The sequence below is a fragment of the Macaca thibetana genome, chromosome 2 (assembly GCF_024542745.1).
Source record: "Macaca thibetana thibetana isolate TM-01 chromosome 2, ASM2454274v1, whole genome shotgun sequence".
Lineage (NCBI taxonomy): Eukaryota > Metazoa > Chordata > Mammalia > Primates > Cercopithecidae > Macaca > Macaca thibetana.
The window spans coordinates 162114684-162136203 of NC_065579.1; positions in this window are offsets into that span (position 1 = coordinate 162114684).

Below are 21520 nucleotides of genomic sequence, written 5' to 3' on the forward strand. Positions count from 1 at the left end.
TATTTATATAATACTATATATTATATACTATATATGTAATGTATTTATATTTGTACTATTTATTATATGATATATATCATATTAATATAATACATATTATGTATTATGTATATATTTATATAATATATTATATATATATATTGATTATATATAATACATGATATTATATTATATATTAATATTATGTATATTATATATCATTTATATATTAAATATTATATATAATATATAAATGATAATATATTAATAATATATAATATATTAAGTATATTATATAATTTATATACAATATATAAAAATATATATTTTATATATTTTATATATTTTTATATATATTTTTATATATTACATATATTATACTATATATGAATAATATATATTCTATTATTATAATTATATATAATTAATTACTATTAATATATAATTAATAATATATTATATATCAATCGATATAATACAATATGATACATTATATAATATATATTATTACTATATTATATATTATATATTACACATAACATATAATTATATATTGTATATTACACATAACATATAATTATATATTATATATTACACATAACATATAATTATATATTATATTACACATAACATATAATTATATATTATATATTACACATAACATAATTATATATTATATATTACACATAACATATAATTATATATTATATATATAATTTGAAGGAAGGAGGGAAATGTTATCTTTCTCTGTTTCTATAAGAGATAAATACAGTGGATATTTTTCTATTGGTAATGATTGAGTTCACCTTTTTCATAAGATATTTTCTTTCTCTTCTGAGTAACTCAAATAAAATCTGGCCCTTGTGAAACCTGGGAAATCTCGTCTGTTGAAATACAAGTTTAAACACATTCCAAGAGATCTGTTCAAACTAAAATTATTTTTTATACTTTGAGGTGCTTGAGAAAAAGACTACATTATTTATGAGAAAATGTGCTTTATCTTGGAAATTGTGTTCAAACATTAGCTTACTGTTTTGTAAAATAAATGCTTATGAAGCTAACACTGTTGCAGGATTCAGGAGGATGAGAGACCTCAGGTCAAAACAGGAGAATCTTTATTGAGTGCACTCAGGCCCAGCTGACTTACATCCAAAAGACAGGGCCCAGAACAACGACAGCGCCTGACTTTTACACACATTTCACAAAACAGGATGGGCTAGCTTGAAGCAAGCTTACAGTGGCATGAAAGGAGGGATCTAGACGCAGGACAAAGACAGGATTGCATATAACCGTTGCCAAGCAACCCAGATGTTTGTTATCTAGGTTTGTCTGTGCACAGGTTTATTCAGGCCTACTCAGGTTTTTCATGGCCTTTGTTGTACTTCTTAGATAAAACAGCATACTTGAAGTCACTAGTTAAGAGAACAAGAATCTATAAACTCATTCCATAAAACAAAGGAAAATTTGTTTTTCTTCTCCCTATGTTGAGGGAGTGCTGGGAGAGTCTCCAGAGCACATTAGATAATATTATCAAGACTTTTCCCGGGTCTGGGCTGTGCCTGTTGCTGCCTCTGGGACAAATTAGCCTAAAATAGGAAAACTTTTTTCTCTTTCTTTTCAATTTTATTATTTTTTTAATTTCCCGCTTCATTCTCCCCTTTGAGGCCTTTTATAAAGGAAGTTTACTAGAAGACCTCAATATTACTTAATTTTGCATGAAGAGATAAGATTTCTTTTTTGAGCAAAGATTGATATATACACAAAGCCATTAGCTGAGTGTTGGTTTGTCTAGCTATGTTTTTAGTCAACTGTGTTAACAGATACTATAGTACTCAGTGGAACTGTGGATTATGGGAAAGAGTGAGCCTATGGATGTTATCTGGCAAACATTAAAATATAAAGATCTGACTCCTTCGTGGGAGAGAGACTTTAGTCTGGTTTAAGAGACTTCCTTTCCTTGACCCAGTGCAAATCTTTTTTTTTTTTTTTTGAGACGGAGTCTCATTCTGTCACCCAGGCTGGAGTGCAGTGGCCGGATCTCGGCTCACTGCAAGCTCCTTCTCCCAGGTTTACGCCATTCTCCTGCCTCAGCCTCCGGAGTAGCTGCCACCTAGCCTGGCTAATTTTTTTGTATTTTTTAGTAGAGATGGGGTTTCACCGTGTTAGCCAGGATGGTCTCGATCTCCTGACCTCGTGATCCGCCCATCTTGGCCTCCCAAAGTGCTGGGATTACAGGCTTGAGCCATCGCGCCCGGCCGCAAATCTTAAACCAGGTCCTAGATAAAAGCTTAGGGTTATAGCATACATAAGACTGGCTATTCATTGGGTCACAGACTGAATAGGTTGTTTGGTTGTACATACAAGTCTCCAGAGGGGTTTCTGTGTATTCATAGTATGTATGGTACCATAAAGTCTTAACTACTGTGTTTCTTATTTACGTAGCGTGCAAGCACTGATGGCTACTATCTATGTGCTTTTCTTTTCGTATAGACTTAGGTACAAATAAAGCCAAGGCAAAAAGTAACATTGTTATACTAAATATGGACAGAAAGAGTTCTCCCTTGGGCAGAGAGATTGGCAATAATGGTAGCATAGTAATAAAATAACTAGTCATACTAAGATAGTAATTAAACATAAAATTTGTATGCACATCTACTCATTTGATGAAGACTCCTCAAGCTTCGGCCATGCGTAGACTAGTCAACTTCCGGTTGCATGACTAGAGCAGGGCTTACAGTTTTCCTCCAGCTTCCGCCGTGTGTAGACTGGCCAGCTTCTAGAGTGGCCAGAGCAGGGCTGCTGTTATTTCTACTGGTTACATGGTCTTGTCGCAGGATCAGCCGTGTTGGATGGTCTGGTTCTCATTGACTGATCCACTGATCCTGGGCCGCTGGTTTTAGCTGACTGTGGTGAATCCAAGGCATGATACCTGAAACTTTAACAGCAGTGGGAGTAGACAAGATTATTATAGAATGGGGCCTATCCTATATGAGTTCTAGAGTGGTTGGATTTTCTTTTTTAACTTAACTAAAGTTCCTAGGTTTGAAAGGGTGTATTGCGGGGGGGTCTGTCAGACTTATAGGCATTTTTTCTATATCTAGCTATGCACTTTTTGCATGGCCATACTTAAAGACTGCATTTGCCTTTTTAAAGTTAGTTTTCCTAGTTTACAGAGATCACTTTTAATCTGACTTATGATGAGGGGTGGCTGGCCGAACAAAATCTCACAGGGCGAATACCTACTTTGGTTGGTGGGGGTGCACCTGACTCGGAGGAGGACCATGGGCAAGACCTGATCTTACCTTAGATGAGTTTCTTGGCAAAATTTCTTCAGCAGCTGTTTGAGTGTCCGGTTCATGTACTCCACTTTACCTGAGCTCCGCGGCCTGTAGGCTGTATATAATTTCCACTTTATTTTTAATAGTCAAGTTAAGTTCTGAACTATTTCAGCCACAAATGTTGGTCCATTGTCTGATTCTAGAGTTAGAGGCAGTCCAAATCTGGGAATAACGGTTAACAACACATTGGTCACCTCTAGTGCCTTCTCTGTCTGGGTGGGGAAGGCCTTGACCTATCCTGAAAAGGTGCAAATGAACACCAACATGTATTGATAACGCCCCTCTTCAGGGCAATTCAGTGAAGTCCGTAAGCAGTTTTTCACAGGGCGTGGCTCCTGTTTCCTGAACTCCCAGGGACTGAGTAGGCCCTTGTCGTGGATTGTTCTGAACACAAGTTAAACACTGTTTGTTTATAAATGGCTTGAGTAATAGCAATGAGCCATGGCACATAGAAAATAATGTCCTAATAATGTCTTTAGTGCTTTTTTTTTTTTTTATGTGAGTTCCTTGGTGGAACTGTTTTACTAATCTGGGGGCCACCATTTCCAGTATGGGTAGCCTCACATTGGAGATTTTTTACCATTCTCCTTCAATGTAGTATCTATTTTCGTGGGCAAACCAAGTCCTTTCATTTGTCGTGTAGCTTGGGATCTCTGGGAGGGGAATCTCTAGGAAGAGAGGCATAGCCAAGGCTTCCTCTTTACAAGGTGGAGTTGTCATGGCAGCCTGCTTTGCCTCTTTGTCTGCCTTTCTGTTTTATTTAGCCTTCGGTGTTCTTGCTTTTTGGTGCCCTTTGCAGTGCATTACTGCCACCTTTTTGGGGGGCCTATACAGCATTTAAGAGCTGTAGAATTTCTTCCTTGTACTTTATTTCTTTACTTCCAGCTGTTAAAAGTCTTTTTTTTTCTTTTTAAATAGCCTCATGAACATGCAGAGTGGCAGAAGCATATTTGGAATTTGTTTAAATATTTGCCTTCTTGTCTTTTGCTAGCCAGAGAGCTCTTGTCAGAGCTATTAGCTCTGCTTTCTAAGCAGAAGTTCCTGCAGGCAAGGACTGCACCTCTACTACCGAGTTCAGAGTTACCACTGCATATCTAGCTCGGCGGACTTCCTTTAGTATGAAACTGCTTCCATTAGTAAAATATTCAATGTCCGGGTTCCTGAGGGGCTGATCTGTCAAATCTTTCCAGCTTGAGAGCACCTCATCTACCACATCCACACAGCAATAAAGGGGGCCTCCTGGCACTGACTTGATGAGGAAGGAGCAAGGTAGCTGGGTTTAGGGTATTCACAGTCTCTAAAGTCAGTTTATTAGCTTCCTGCCCCAGTAGGGCAGCGGCAGCTAGTGCTTTAAAACAAGAAGGTCATCCAAGTGCCACAGAATCTAATTGCCTGGATAAGTATGTCACTGGGTGATGCCGTGACCTTATGGCTTGAGTTAGAACCTTTATAGTCTCCCTTTTACTTGTGGACATACAAGAAGAAAAGTTTAGTTAGTTAGATCTGGTAGTCCTAAAACTGGGGCCTGAGTCGAGACTTTTTTTGATTTCCCTAAAAGCCTTTTCCTGGTCGGCCTTCCAGAGGAGGGGCTCCTTCTTTCCTCCCCTTTGTGGCTTTGTATAATGGCTTAGCCATGAGCAAGAAATTTGGGACGGAAATGCGGCAGAACCTGGCTGCCCTTAGGAACTTTTTAATCTGACGCCTGGTGGTTGGAGTAGGAAGTGCACAAACAGCCTGCTTTTGTTCTCTACTAAGCCATCTTTCCTCTTGGCTTATATAAAAGCTTAAATACTGGACAGTTTTAGAGCAGATTTGAGCCTTTTTTCCTGACACTTTATATCCTGCCTTTTACAGCAGGTGCAGGAGGTCTTGGGTTCCTCCTGGGTGCAGTAGCCCTTGGCTGGTGATTTTCTTATACCACAGCCCAGACCATTTTCCTTATTCTTTTGACATTCATCTTTTCAGTGTCCTTTCCTTTTGCACCGTGCACATTAATCTCTCTTTAGCCTCTGCAGGCTTTCAAATTCTTGTCCAGAATAGCCTCTTCCACGACTGCGTTCATGCCCATGTCCAAGCCTCCTTGCAAAGTCAGCTTCTCTTCCCATAAGGGCTGCTGCTAGCAAATTAGCCTTTCTTAAGCCTCTGATCAGCCTCCTTTTTTGCCTGCTGATCTCGGTTAATGTACACCTTGGTAGCCACTTTAATAAGCTGTGTAGTATTCACGCCTGCGTAGTCTCTGCGATTTTTGCGTGATATCTCCTTGGGCTTGCCTTACAAACGCTGTATTCACCATGCACTGATTTGCAGCAGCCTCAGGGTTAAATGGAGTGTACAACCAAATTGCGTCACAAAGTCTTTTATAAAACTGGCTGGTGCTTTTATCTGTACCCTGCAGCACCTCTGAGATTTTTTTCTATATTGATTGCCTTTTTCTTCTACCATCTTTTAGCCTTTGCAGAAGTGCTTCTCGGCATCTTTGCAGGCACTGAAGCTGGACTGCATCATCTGTGTCCTAGTGGGGGTCCACTCGTCCTCTTAAGAGGTGTAAGCATAACTTGGGCACGGACAGACCTGAGACAGCCTGCTCGACTTTTCGAGCATTTCACTTTAACTTCCTGGAGTTCTGATTTCTCCTTCTCGGGTGAGACTGGGAGCGTGTATCCATTTGAACGTAACTACTTAGGGGCAGTTAGACTTGGTAAAGGGGGGTAGATTGTCCCGCGATTCTTGCAAAACCAGTTTTTTTTTTTTTTTTTGCCTTTCCTGAGACGTTTCTTTTGTCTCCATAGCTGCCAGGCTGATTTTTACTTTCACTTTTGGCCTGGCAGTGCTACAAGCCCTTGTAACTTTCCTTTTAACTCTGTAGCTGCCGGCGCAGCTGATTTCTCTTGGCGTGAGCTGCGAGCATTCTGCAATAAACTGCTAGGCAGGGCTGCATCTATTTCGCCATTAGTCAATATGAAGCCTTTGTCTGAATGTCCTGGCTGTCCTCCGACCCTAGTCACCACCTTAAAACACACGACCAATTTCTTTATCTACAGTGCCTTCGGTCAGCCAACCACACTAAAAGAGGGCTATTTTAATTCACAGAGAGTTTTCAGCATCTGAGGGGTTAACCTGACTCCTTAATCTCCTGGAAAGCCTTTTTGTAAAGTTCTTTAGCATGCATTCCAAGGCGGTAGGTTTAGAGGATTTTCCTCCTATTTCCTCCCAGTAACCATACAGCACATTTACCCTTCCTTTTCTCCCTTCAAGGCTTAGCACACTCCCTCCTCCTTTCCTTTTAGGCTGATTGGACCCAGTTTGTCCTATATGTTGCTCGGAGTATACAGCCTCTACTAAGAGACCTGCAGCTCCCTGCATGTCACTCCTCACATTGGTTTATCCTGGAACCATCTCTTTCACACACTTTCACAAACTTCCCCTGCCCCAGGACTCCTCATCAGATGAAACTGTAGCAGGAGGAGCCACAGACAAAACCCCTCAGACACCAAGTTAAAGAAGGAAGAGGTTTATTTGACTGGGGGCATCGGCAAGACTCCTGTCTCAAGAGCCGAGCTCCCAGAGTAAGCAATTCCTGTCCCTTTTAAAGGCTTACAACTCTAAGGGGGTGCGTGTGAGAGGGTCGTGATTGATTGAGCAAGCAGGGGATATGTGACTGGAGGCTGCATGCACCAGTAATTAGATCGGGACAAAACAAGATAGGGATTTTCACAGTGCATTTCTATACAATGTCTGTAATCTATAGATAAGAGAACCAATTAGGTCAGGGGTCAATCTTTAACTACCAGGCCCAGGGTGCAGCACCAGGCTGTCTGCCTGTGGATTTCATTTCTGCCTTTTAGTCTTTACTTCTTCTTTCTTTGGAGGCAGAAATTGGGCATAAGACGATATGAGGGGTGGTCTCCTCCCTTATTCCCCCCTTTTGAGACTCTCACTCATTTTATTAGTGGGAGGTCTCACTTTCATTTTCACTACCCATGTCTTCTTGAAAGATAGATTGATAGTAATTCATATAGTACACTTGTGCTGAAGCATTTTGGTGAACTAAGGTAGCGATGAAGCTTTTTATCATTCGAAGAAGTACAGGCAACAAACAAGGGAGCAGTAAGTAGGTTCTTATTACTATTATAACTCTTGTTGTAAGGGTTTTAATCCTCCTAGTGCTGGGAACCATTTTCTAAACATGTCCCCAGGATCAAATCCATGCCACACTTGCACAGTCACATGTGCCAGTTTTTTCATATCTCTAACTATGTCTTCAACTACTTGCCCTTGATTATCTATGTGTAGGCAGCAATTAGTAAGGTTAAATTTCCTACAGACCTCTCCTTCAGCTGCTAGCAAGTAGTCGAGAGTCAATCTATTTTGATAGATAGCATTTCTCATCTGAGTTTCTTGCCAGGCCAGAATAGTCAAGGCTCTGCCGGTTTTATAGTGATTATTTTTAAGACAGCTTGCAACCATATGATTCGGTTGATCATGTAAATGGGGGTCCAGTATTCCCATGAACCATCTTGCACCTAAGAAGCAGGCCTATAATATTGTATGATTCTCTCAGAGGGCCATTTATCATTTTTTCAATTTCTTATAGCTATGCTTCTCTTTTCACGGGAAGCATAGACAAGGAAGCCCAGGAGTTTACCTGTTTTTATGGGCAGTAGGAAGAAAGATGGTTTAATGGTGCCAATAACACAACTACCTGCCCACTGATCAGGTACTTTGGTGTAAGTTCTATGACCACATATCCAGTATAATCCAGTGGGGACTGTCTAGTCCTAGTGGGACTCCAGGTGGGTCCACATGGTTTGCAACTTTGGGAATTTACTAAACGGATTTCTCTCTGTGTGATTTGAACTCCACCATGTGACTGTTTTTGTGGTACCATTATACAGTTTTTGTCTCAGACAACTAAGTCATCCTACGGGGTGAGTGAATTCTTTTCCTTCTCTAGCTATGCAATGTTGTCCAATAATTGAGGCTTTTAGGACCTAGAAATTATCAGGGTGATTCTTTTGAGCTGGGAATTCATCAGGAACTGGGTCTGTAGGTACTAATTCTCGGGCTTCCTATGGCCATTGATCTCTTATTACAGTTCCTCCACATACATAACATGAAGTGACATTGAGAGACTGTGCTACATGCTCGGCTAATTGCAAAAACAAATTTCTTGTTTTTCCTGGAATTTCTGGTACTGGCACTTTTAGTTTATCATGGAAGATTTGAAATACTGGCTTAGGAGAGCATTTATAAACTTTTTCTCAAACCACGATATTTACTTGAAGATTCAGTCTAGCTCCCTCAATTTTTAGGGTTACACGTTCCCTTTTTTTTCCAGCGAGGATCAAGGGGATTGGTTATTACTGGCTCTAAGGGGTTACATTGTCCCTTAGTACAGGAAGGGCCATTTTTTCCTTTCTGAAGGTGGACTGGATCCTTTTCATTTTTTATTTTTTTAATGTGCAGATGGAATATTTGATCCATTTTAACCAGGCATTTGCATCTTGGTATCCTGTCTTGATTGCTAAAGTTTGTTTTAAGTCTTTAACTTCTATGATCCCCTAGTAAAATGAATGTATGGTTTGAGGGAAATTACAAAAACCGGTTGGGGCAGTCCATCCTTGTTTTTCAGTGGTCCACAGAACATTGGACCAACTACGGCATGAAAGCTCTACATCAGGAGGCAAGACTCCTGGTTGGCACTGGGGTCTTTATCAAAATCTCCCTGGATTAAATGGTCCTAGTTTACTAATGCCTAGTCTGAGGAGAGTCAGGAGGGACAGAAGTACTTTTCTGAAGTAGAAAGCTATCTTTAACTTGGCAAGTCCCCACAGTGTATAACAAGGAAGGCATTAAATGCAATAATTTCAGGTGAAATTGACCTGGTTATATTAATAACTAGATGGTCAGCAATAGAATGAGGAAAGAAGAAAGAGTAATACAATAGATTAAAAGAGTTACATTTTTCTTAGCTTTAGTTTGGTAGGATTTGCCCCTGGGACTATGGCCCACCACTCTGGAGGGAGTGGCACTTTCTTAACTCGGGTGTGATGAGTCCATCCTTTTTTTTTTTTTGCTGTACGAACAGCAGTCTCAGTGGTTAGCAGCACAAGGTAGGGTCCTTCCCAGGCTGGCTCGAGTTTTTCTTCTTTCCACCCTTTGATGAGAACGTGATCTTCAGGCTGGTGCTGGTTTACCAGAAATTCTAGGGGTGGTACATGTGCTAAAAGACTTTTAGCTGGTTTTTTGTTTTGTTTTGTTTTGTTTTTTTCAAGAAAGGAAAGTGGAAGATAAACCAAGTATATAATTTTTAAGAAATTGACCTTTTGTTTTAAATGGGGGGACCTTGGCAGTGGACTTTATAGTCCTTAGTGCCTTTTTACTGAGAAATTTCCTTTAGCGCCTATTTTTATTAGTTTTTTAACCAAAGAAAGCCAAATACCATTTTACATTTAACAGTGCTTCTCATATGATTTTTATACCAGATAAGCTAAATTTTATCTTTATATTAGTGTGTTATTAATGTTAAACCTAATTTTAATAAAACATTATAGAAATATGTATCTAATTTTTAATGTTTGACCATAAGGTAAGATTTTATAGACTCTTTTTAACATTTTATAATTTTTGCTAAAGAGCAGGTTAGTGCTTTAAGAAAAACCTGTTATGCTTTTACTTTAATGTCCAGTTCACAGAAAAACTGGATGATATTTCTTTAATTTTAGCTAATATGTTTACACACAGAATTTTCTTTACAATTAACGTTTTAAAACTTGCTTAAACCTTCAAAACAATATATTTTTTTAACTTTTTAACGTAGGTAAAAATGTACATTCTTATGCCTCCTTATAATCCTTTTACCAAAGGTATATTTTACTTTTCATATACACCTTGCACGTTAACTTTTTTTTTAATTGTTTTACATTCAGGAGACCTAGTTACTTTTAAATTATACAACATTTTTTGCACAATTCTTTTTTTAACACACATTTTTTTATAACCTTTTTTTTCTTTCACAACTTTTACAGGCAATTTTTTGACATGCCTTAACTTTCTGACTTATTACAGACATTTCTTTCTTTAAACAACCAGTTAATTTATTTCAGGACAAGAATTTACCATATAACACTCTTTTTATATCAGTTCGGCCCCTCCCTTTTTTTTCTTAACTACCTGTATATCTCTCTCTTTCTCTGTTTGGCATTCCGTCCCCCCACTTTTTTTTCTTAACTACTTGTGTATCTCTCTCTTTCTTTCTCTCTTTGACTTTCCTTTTGCCTCTGTCTCTTCCTCTCTCTCTCTCTGCCTCTCTCTTTCTCTCTCTCTCTCTCCTTGATTCCCTCTTTGTATCTTCCTCTCCATCTCTTCCTCTCTCTCTTTGCCTCTTTTCCTCTCTGTCTCCTTTCTCTCTCTCTGCTGGTCTTTCCTTGCCTCTGCCAGTCGCTTATGTTGCTGTTCTCTCAACCACTGTGTGTTGGGGGCAGGGGGTCTAAAACCAGCTGTAACCAAGTGTCTATGTACAAGAACTGGTCTGGGTTCCCTGGCTTACATGTTACCTTGTGTCATACCTTTGAAACAAGGGACCTGTCCAGGCTTCCTTCTAATGGCCAACCTACTTCTAAAGCTGGCCAGTCTATCTTACATAAAGTTTTAAGTTTTCCTGGTGTCATGGTACTCCATAGACTCCCTTAAATTCTTTTTTGAAATTTTTCAACGCAGTGCCTAGTAGGGTGGACTTATTTGTGCCTGACCTACGCTTCTTCAAGACAAAACACCACGCTCACACCACATGCACACCACAAAACAAAGAATGGGTAAAAAGGGCACTCACACGCTTTTGCAGTTTGCACCAAACCACAATCAAAACCAGAATCAGAGTATCCAGAAATCCAAGCCAGGTCAAATCCAAAACCAAAGTATCAAGCAACCAAGTCAAAAACAAAAACAAAAGTGCCGGTACAGGCACACCGTGGGTGATCAGGCCACACTTCCACTCAAATGGAGTAGGCAAGTTCCCAAGACCAGTCCTGTCAAGCAATTCAAACCAAGTCAAAACCAAAACCAAAGTGCCAATAAAGGCATGCTGTGGGTGATCAGCTCATGCTTCCACTTAAATGGAGTGGGCAGGTTCCTAAGACTGGTCCTGTCAAGCAATTCAAACCAAGTCAAAACCAAAACCAAAGTGCCGAAAAAGGCACGTTTCCACTGAAACGGAGTGGGCAAGTTCCCAAGACTGGTCCTGTCAAGCAATTCAAACCAAGTCAAAACCAAAACCAAAACCAAAGTGCCAATAAAGGCATGCTGTGGGTGATCAGGCCACACTTCCTCTCAAATGGAGTGGGCAAGTTTAAAACACTAGTTCTACCAAGTTTTAGATGTCCAGACTCCAAGTGCCTGTTCCTTCCCGGTGTTCAGCCACTGCGTTGATCCTCCATGGGGGCCTGCCACACGCTGCTGTGGCAAGGCGTCCCACTGGGGCAAATGCCTACCAGGGAGCACTCTCAGGATCTGCATCGCTTGGGCTGGTCTGAGTCCCCAGCAGGGATGTTCCACAGGGCAGGCTTAAGCTGCCTAAGGAGTCGCCTCAACCATCCGCCATTCACCTCACTTCCCAGTCAGTGAACCAAGAAATGTTGACAAAACTCAGACACCAAGTTAAAGAAGGAAGGGGTTTATTCAGCTGGGGACATCAGCAAGACTCCTGTCTCAAGAGCTGAGCTCCCCGAGTGAGCAATTCCTGTCCCTTTTAAGGGCTCACAACTCTAAGGGGGTGCGTGTGAGAGGGTCGTGATCGATTGAGCAAGCAGGGGGTACATGACTGGGGGCTGCATGCACCAGGAATTAAATCAGAACAAAACAAGATAGGGATTTTCACAGTGCATTTCTATACAGTGTCTGTAATCTATAGAAAACATAACGGATTAGGTCGGGGTCGATCTTTAACTACCAGGCCCAGGGTTCAGTGCCGGGCTGTCTGCCTGTGGATTTCATTTCTGCCTGTTAGTTTTTATTTCTTCTTTTTTTGGAGGCAGAAATTTGGCATAAAATGATATGAGGAGTGTTCTCCTCCCTTATTACAAGCCTCTCTGGTGTCCTGGGTAGGTTCACACGCACCCACACACTCCCAGTTGCGGTGGCAAGCCACTCTTGCCACCCTGCCAGCAAGCTCTACCTTGCTGCACTTGCCGCTCTATTGGCCCATTTCCTCCCTTTTTCCAGTTCCTGTCTCCAGATCCAGTGAACCACTTTCACTTTGTTAGTGGGGACAAGAGGCTCATCCAAATCGGTAAACCTCTCCTGCCGCCCCCAGCCACTCTGGGTTGGATTAGTGGTCATTCCCCCGGAAGTGATCAAGCTCCCCTTCGTCTTTAGCGGATGGACTTCCCTGCCTTGGGTCCCAAAACTTACCGCAGTTCAGATGTCTGCGTGCAGCTCTTGAGATTGTCCTGCAACCCTCCAGGTTCTGATGCACTTTCCGGGGAGGGGCGCTGGGAGGTGGAGAGCCGCTTCCTTCTCTGGGCTCTGGGCTTAAGTTCTCCCAGTGGTGCCTGAAGTTATAGGTCTCCCACTGCTGGGGCCCCAGATCACCTACAGGCAAAGGACACAGCCAACCTGTCCTCTCCATGGGCCTACTGGCTCGATTGCCAGAAATGTTGCGAGATGCAGGAAGACGAAGAGAGATCTCTGGTTGAAACAGGAGAATCTTTATTGAGTTCACTCAGGCCTAGCTGACTCACGTCCAAAAGACAGGGCCCAGAAAAAAGACAGCACCTGACTTTTATACACACTTCACGAAACGGGGCGGGCTAGCTTGAAGCAAGCTTACTGTGGCATGAAAGGAGGGATCCAGAGGCAGGGCAAAGACAGGGTGGCATATAACCGTTGCCAAGCAACCCAGATGTTTGTTGTTTAGGTTTGTCTGTGCACAGGCTTGTCCTGTAACCTTCGCTATGGTGCCCAGGCAGCTGTAGTTCAGGCCTACTCAGGTTTCTCATGACCTTTGTTGTACTTCTTAGATAAAACAGCATACTTGAAGTCACTAGTTAAGAGAACAAGGATCTATAAACTCATTCCATAAAACAAAAGGAAATTTGTTTTTCTTCTCACTGTGTTGAGGGAGTGCTGGGAGAGTCTTCAGAGCACATTAGATAATATTATCAAGACTTTTCCCGGGTCTGGGCTGTGCCTGTTGCTGCCTCTGGGACAAGTTAACCTAAAACAGGAAAACTTTTTTCTCTGTCTTTTTTTTTTTTTTTTTTTTTTTTTTTTTTTTTTTTTTTGTTGAGACGGAGTCTCATGCTGTTGCCCAGGCTGGAGTGCAGTGGCGCGATCTCGGCTCACTGCAAGCTCCGCCTCCTGGGTTCACGCCATTCTCCTGCCTCAGCCTCCTGAGTAGCTGGGACTACAGGCGCCCGCCACCGCGCCCGGCTAATTTTTTGTATTTTTAGTAGAGACGGGGTTTCACTGTGGTCTCGATCTCCTGACCTTGTGATCCGCCCGCCTCGGCCTCCCAAAGTGCTGGGATTACAGGCTTGAGCCACCGCGCCCGGCCCTTCTCTGTCTTTTAGATTTTATTTTTCTTTAATTTCCTGCCTCAAGACAAGATTATTTCAGAATAACCAGCAGTTTCCTTGACCTTTTGCTTGCTTTTCTGAACATTTTGAATATAGCACATTTCTATTTTATTCCAGAGTATGCAAATGTGAATGACATGAAACATCACTGTACTGGAAGAATTAATATATTACTTTTAGTAATGTACCTGAGCTAAATGACTGAAGCCTTAGGGTGCATAGAAGTGACAACAATTTGCATGACATTTTGAAGTGAATTAAATATTTTCAAACATGCTTATTTGACAGCCAGTGTTATATTTTTTAGATCAACGCAAAGGACAATGATTACTCCAAACCCAATATTTTCAAATTCACATATTTAAAGTCAGGGAAGCTACAACTTCTTTGTCAAAATTACAGGCTGCCTTACTTATGCCTATTTCTTCATCTGTATTATTTGATACTCAGAATTTTTAAATTTCTATAATTTCTGATTTTGTAGACTGTAATGTGTTCATTGCATTTGTGAAGTGATATGTAATTGTACAGTTTCTGTGAGTAAATGGAATGCTTGGGCTTTCAATACAGTATTCATATAAAGCAATAAATATTAATGTTATAAAAATGTTTAAAAGAAAGTATATGATGGAATGTGTGTAGGTCATAAACAAATACTACACCATTTTATATAAGTGACTTGAGCACTCATCTCTACAGTAATGTAGAGTACTGGGGAGGAGGCAACCAATCTCCCATGGACACCAAGGGATGACTGTATATGAAGACACAGATAAGTTTAAAGTAAAGGAGCCAAAAAAAAAAATGCCATGTTAACGCTAATCAAAAGAGAGTTGCACTAGCTATATTAACTTTAGACAAAGCAGATTTCAGAACAAGAAAAATTTTCAGGGATAGAAGAGGGCATCATATAACAATAAAGGTGTTAATTCTCTAAAAAGACAATAATTTTCAATATGTATGTGCCTAACAATAGATGTTAAAATATGTGAGGCAAAAACTGATAGAACCACAAGGAAAAATAGACAAATCTGTTATAGCCAGAGACTTCAACATCCCTTAATAGATCAAGCTGCCAAGAGATCAGGAAGGATATAATTGACCTGAAAACACTATCAGTCAACTTAATAACATTAGGAGCGCTTTATCCAAAAACACCAGAATGTTTGTTTTTCTCAAGTTCACATAGGACATTAATCAATCTAGAACCCATTCTGGGAGTTAAAACAACAGTTTAACATTCAAAATATGTTATCAGACCACAATGGGATTAACCTAGAAATAACAAAAAGATAAATGGAAAATCCCCAGATATTTGGATATTAAACAATATATTTCTTTTATTTATTTATTTATTTGTTTGTTTATTTATTTATTTATTTATTTATTTATTTTTGAGACGGAGTCTCGCTGTGTCTCCCAGACTGGAGTGCAGTGGCGCGATCTCGGCTCACTGCAAGCTCCACCTCCCGGGTTCACGCCATTCTCCTGCCTCAGCCTCCCGAGTAGCTGGGATTACAGGTGCCCGCCACCATGCCCGGCTAATTTTTTGTATTTTTAGTAGAGACAGGGTTTCACCATGTTAGCCAGGATGGTCTCGATCTCCTGACCTCGTGATCCACCTGCCTCGGCCTCCCAAAGTGCTGGGATTACAGGCGTGAGCCACCACGCCCGGCCAAACAATATATTTCTAAATAACATATGGGTTAAATAGGAAATCTAAAAAAAAATTAAAAATACTTTAAATGAAAATAAAAATACTACTTATCAAAATTTGTAAGATGCAGTAAAAGCAGTGTTCAGAGGAAAAATCTATAGCACTAAATGCCTATATTAGAAAAGATGAAAGATTTAAATCAATAAGCTTCTACCTTAAGATACCAGAAAAAGAAATTTAGGAATTCCAAGGAGTGCAGACTGTAACCTGAAAATTAACTGTATTATAAGTGTATCTATGCAAACATAAGAATTGACAGTGCACACACTTGATAAGATGTGACAAAAATGGCACCTTACCTCTGGGAGCTTTCTGCCAATCCATAACCCCAGTCTAATAATGAGAAAACCATCACACAGGCTCTGAGAGAGGGTAATTCTACAAAATGCTTGACGCCTCAAAGTAGTCTAAAAGTTATCAAAAACAAGGTAATTCTGATAAATTATCACAGCTAAGGGAAGCCTAAGTAGACGTCACAAGTAAATGCAGTATGATATTCTGGTAGGCACCCTGGTATAGAAAAATACATTAGGTAAAAACTAAGGAAATCAAAATGAACTGTGAACTTTAGTTATGAAAAGTGTATTGAATTTGGTCTATTAATTTTAAGAAATGTATTATGTTAATGTATGATGTTAATAATAGAAAAAAAAAAACTAGAGAAGAAAGTACCTAAGAACTCTGTACTGTCTTTTCCATTTTTCTGTAAACCTAAAACTGTTCTAAAAAACAGTATCTTAAAAAAAAGTGGTTTTTCTATATATCTTCAATAAACTCATGGAAGAGAAACACTTGAATATAGCATTTACAACGGCTCATCTCCCCATTAAAAAGGAAGAAAAGTATATGTAGAAATAAATACATTAAAAGGTTTATAAGACCTCTCCACTAAAACCTGCAAATATTTCTGAGAAAATTAAAGACTTAAATAAAAGGAAAGATATAACATACTCATACACAGGGAAAGGCATAAAGATGTCAGTTCTCTCCAAGCTAATTTTTAGATTCAGCACAAACCTAGCCAAAATTCAACCAGTTTTAAAAGAATTTTTAATTGTGAAAATTGACAAGCTGATTCTGAAAAAAGTCAAGATAATGAACAGAAGACTTACCTCTGTTCCAGATGTAAAGCTAAAGTAATACGATGTGATATTGATTTAAGGATAAGAATATACAATAAAATAATGATTTAGAAAAAGACACACAAATACAGTCATCTGAGATATATATATATATATAAATATACAAATAAAACAGACAGTGCATAAGATTAGAGAAATATGATCTTTCCAACAAAAGATGCTGTGTCAATTGGATATCCATGTGGAAAAATTATATATTGTATATTGACCCCTACCTAAGACTGGAGACAAAAACCTATTTCAAATGCATTGAAGATTTAAATGTGAAAGATAAAATACAGCAAAACACAGCTTTTTTTTTTTTTTCCTGAGACAGGCTCTCATTTTGTCACCCAGCCTGGAGTGCAGTGGTGCAAACTCAGCTCACTGCAACCTCTGCCTCCTGGGCTCATGTGATTCTCCCACCTCAGGTTCCTGAGTAGCTGAGACTATAGATATGTACCACTATTCTTGTCTAATTTTTTTTTTTTTTTTTTTTGAGACGGAGTTTCGCTTTTGTTGCCCAGGCTGGAGTGCAATGGCGAGATCTTGGTTCACCGCAACTTCTGTCTCCCAGGTTCAAGCCATTCTTTTGCCTCAGCCTCCCGAGTAGTTGGGATTACAGGCATGCACCACCACCTCAGCTAATTTTGTATTTTTAGTAGAGACGGGGTTTCTCCATGTTGGTCAGGCTGGTCTTGAACTCCCCACCTCAGGTGATCCATCTGCCTCGGCCTCCCAAAGTGCTGGGATTACAGGCGTGAGCCAATGTGCCCGGCCCATGCTTGTCTAATTTTTAAATTTTGTGTAGAAATGAAGTCTCACCATATTGCCACAGCTAGCCTCAAACTCCAGGACTCAAGCAATCCTCCCACCTTGGTCTCCCAAAGTGCAAAATACAGCTTTTAAAAGAAAATATTGTAGAACATCTAAATGACTTTAGTAACCATATAAAAAAGCTTTAGGAGTTCACCCACCACTACACCTGCCTTACATGTAATGATAAAGGGAGTTATTCCAGTTAAAACGAAAGAATGCTAACAACATGAAAATATGAAAGTACAAAACTCACTATAAAGGTAAGAATATAGTTAAATTTAGGATATACTAAATACTATAAAGGTGGCACATAAATTAGACTTAATCCAGTGTAAAAATTTTTTTAAGTATTAAAAATTACTATAACTTCAAAAATTTGGTCATGGAAATAATATGTAAAAGATGTAAACTGTTATATCAATAGCATATGTGGAGGGGGTAGAGAAATGAAAATGTAGAGATTAGAATGGTGCTTACTAGGAGATTGAGGATGGAGGAAAAAGGAAATATAGTGATGTTGGTCAAAGGGTACAAACTTTCAGCTGAAAAGGAGCAATAAGTTCTGTAGATCTATTGTGCAACATAGTGACTATAGTTAATAATATAGTGTATATTTGAAAATTCCTAGGAGAATAGATTTTTAAGTGTGTCACCACACAGACAAAAAATAATAAATGCGTGAAGGGATATATATGTTAATTAGCTTGATTTAATTATTCCACAATATATACACATATCAAAACACCACATTGCACACCATAAATATATATATATATATATATATATATGGTCAATAAAAAGAATCTCAAACCAATAACCTAATCTTCCACCTTATGAAACTAGAGAAAGAAAAACAAACTGAATTCAAAAAAGCAAAGGAAGGAAACAATAAAGATTACAGCAGATATAGAAGGAGAAATAGAAAATAGAAACAAGCAAAACTGACTAAAAATAGATAATGTGAATATAACTATAACAAGTAAAGAAATTGAGTTGGTAATAAAAAAATTTGTTACAAAAAAGAAGCCACCAGATGGTTTCACTGGTGAATTCTACCAAATGCTTAAAGAGGTAACACAAATTCTTCACAAATCCTAACAATAACAACAAGTAGAAGAGAAGGAAACACTTCTTAGCTCATTTTTTGAGGTCAGTATTACCTGGATACTGAAGCCAGACAAAAAATTCACAAGAAAATACTATTGATCAATATCTCTTGTGACTATAGATGCAAAAATCCTCAGTAAAATACTAGTAAACTAAATTCAGCAGCATATAAAAAAGAAATTTATACGTCGATCAAGTGGGATTTATCTCAGGAATGTAGATTTGGTTCAACAAATGAAAGTCAAGGGAATGCACCATAAGGGAGAAAAGCTTTTGATAATCTCAACACATGCAGACAAAGCAATTGACAAAATCTAACACCTTTATATGAAACATATACTAAAAACACCAAAAAAAAAAAAAAAAAAAAAAAAAACCCTAGTAATAGAAGGAAACTACTTTGAATTAACAAAGGGCATGTATGAAAAACCCATAGCTAACAGCATACTTAATGGTGAAAACAAAGTTTTTCCCTAAGATCAGAAACAAGACAAGAATGTCTGTTCTCCCTACCTCTATTAGACAATGTATTTTAAATTCTAGCCAGGCCAATTAGGCAAGATTTTTTAAAAGGTGAGGGATGGGGTGGGATACTGTTTGGAAAACAAGAAGTATATCTATTTGCAGATGACATGACCCTATATACAGAAACCCCTAAAAATCTACAAAAGGCCTATTAGAGCTAATATTAGGTTGGTGCAAGAGTAGTTGTAGTTTTTGCCATTACTTTTGCACTGTCCTATAAATGAGTTCACCAAGGTTATAGGATACAAGATCAATACAGAAAAATCAGTTGTACTTCTATACACTAGCAACGAACAATGCAAACATAAAAAAAAAAAAAAAAAAGAATTAAATGACCAGGATTAAGTTTAACAAGAGAAGTGCAACGCAGTCCATTTGCTGATTTTTTTTTTTTTTTTTAGAATTTGTTGTTGTACTTTTTGCATCTGTAATTTTCATTTGACTTCTCTTTATATAACCTATTTTTTTCCCTGGAACTTTACTTTTTTGCCCAGAGTTTCTATTTTTTCATCTATTTTAATAGTGTTCGTAATTATTAGTATTTGCTGAAATATTTTTATGATGGCTATGTTAAAATTCTTTTTAGATAATTCTACCATCTGTGTAATCTTGGGGTTGGTGTCTTTTATTGTCCGTTCTCATTCAAGTTGGGATCACCTTGGTTCTTGGTATGATGAGTGATTTTCAATTTCTATTTGGGCATTGCAGATATTATAAGATACTGGATCTTATTTAAATGCCGGGTTTTACCAGGCATCCTCTGACACTGCTCTGGCAGGAGAAGTGGGGTCACCTCTTGTAGGCAAGGTGGAATAAAAGCTCAAGTTCTCTACTTAGTCTTCACTGACACACAGCCGAAGAAGCGGTGTCTTCTTAGTGCTTAGGTAGGAGCGGGGCTTCAGGCTCATCACTAGGTCTCTGATGATAACCCCTGGATGGGAAAGAGAAGGGTGTCCCATTAGTGCTCCCTGCATGGTCTCCACTGATACCATGGGAGGTGGCTTACGTCTATAATCCCAGGACTTTGGGAGGCTGAGGAGAGGATGGCTTGAGGCCAGGAGTTTGAGACCAGCCTGGGCAACATAGCAAGACTCCATCTCTACAAAAAGAATTTAAAAATTAGTCAGGTGTGGTGACATGCCTGTAGAAGTATTCACCCAAATATTTGGGAGGTTCAGGTGTGAGGATTGCTTGAGTCCAGAGGTTTAAGGTAGCAGTGAGCTATGATCATACCACTACATTCCAGCCTGAGTGACAGAGTGAGATCCCATCTCTTAGACAAAAAAAGGAGAATGATTTTGGATTACAAGGATGTCCAGCGTGTGGTCATTGGAGTGTACTGCTAAAGAGAAATATTAGACAACATTTAAATTTCCTGTTTGATATATATATATCTCAATAATATATATATATCAAGTATATATATATACATATATCAAGTATATATACACATATATACTTAAGACATATGTATATAAACAAATACATAATGTGGCAAATATTAGGTTTGCAACTTAATTAATTTTTAAATATATATCCACCTATGAACCATAACCCACACACAGATATGTGGTATTTCCAACAATGAGAATCTTTTTTTTTTTTTGAAACGGTATCTCACTCTGTCTCCCAGGATGGAGTGCAGTGGTGCAATCTTGGCTCACTGCAACCTCCACCTCCTGGGTTCAAGTGATTCTCCTTTCTTAGCCTCCCAGAGCTAGGACTATAGGGCCTGCCACCATACTCGGCTAACTTTTGTATTTTTAGTAGAGACGAGGTTTCACCTTGTTGGTCAGGCTGGTCTCAAACTCCCGACCTCAGGTGATCCACCCTCCTCAGCCTCCCAAAGTGCTGGGATTACAGGCATGAGCCACTGCAACTGGCTGAGAATAGATTTTTTAAAGACCCAAGAAAAGGGGCAGCCTAGCAAGACAGAAACTTTTTCCAATAACTGCTCTACTTTAACCAAACACCACAGTAAAATGTTCACCCTCTCCCCTTACCCACATACCAGCCAAGACTGAGTAGGAAGTTTAAACTTCAACCGTACCATACAAGATGCCAAAACCCTGCCTGTTCCCCCAACCCAACCAGAGCAGTATCAGAAAAGGCCTAGTGGGAGCTGGAACTTTCATAACAACCAGGTCATAAAGAGGCACCCCATGCCTCAGTGGAGACCATGTAGGGAGCCCGAACTTCTACTCCCATCCAGTCAAACAAATTACCTCATGCCTTCTTAGTCAGGGTAGTATCAGAGGAGACCAAATGAAGAGCTGGGAATTTTACCACCATTCACTTATAAACGTGTGGGTCGGGAGAAAGAGATGAAACACAGAGAAC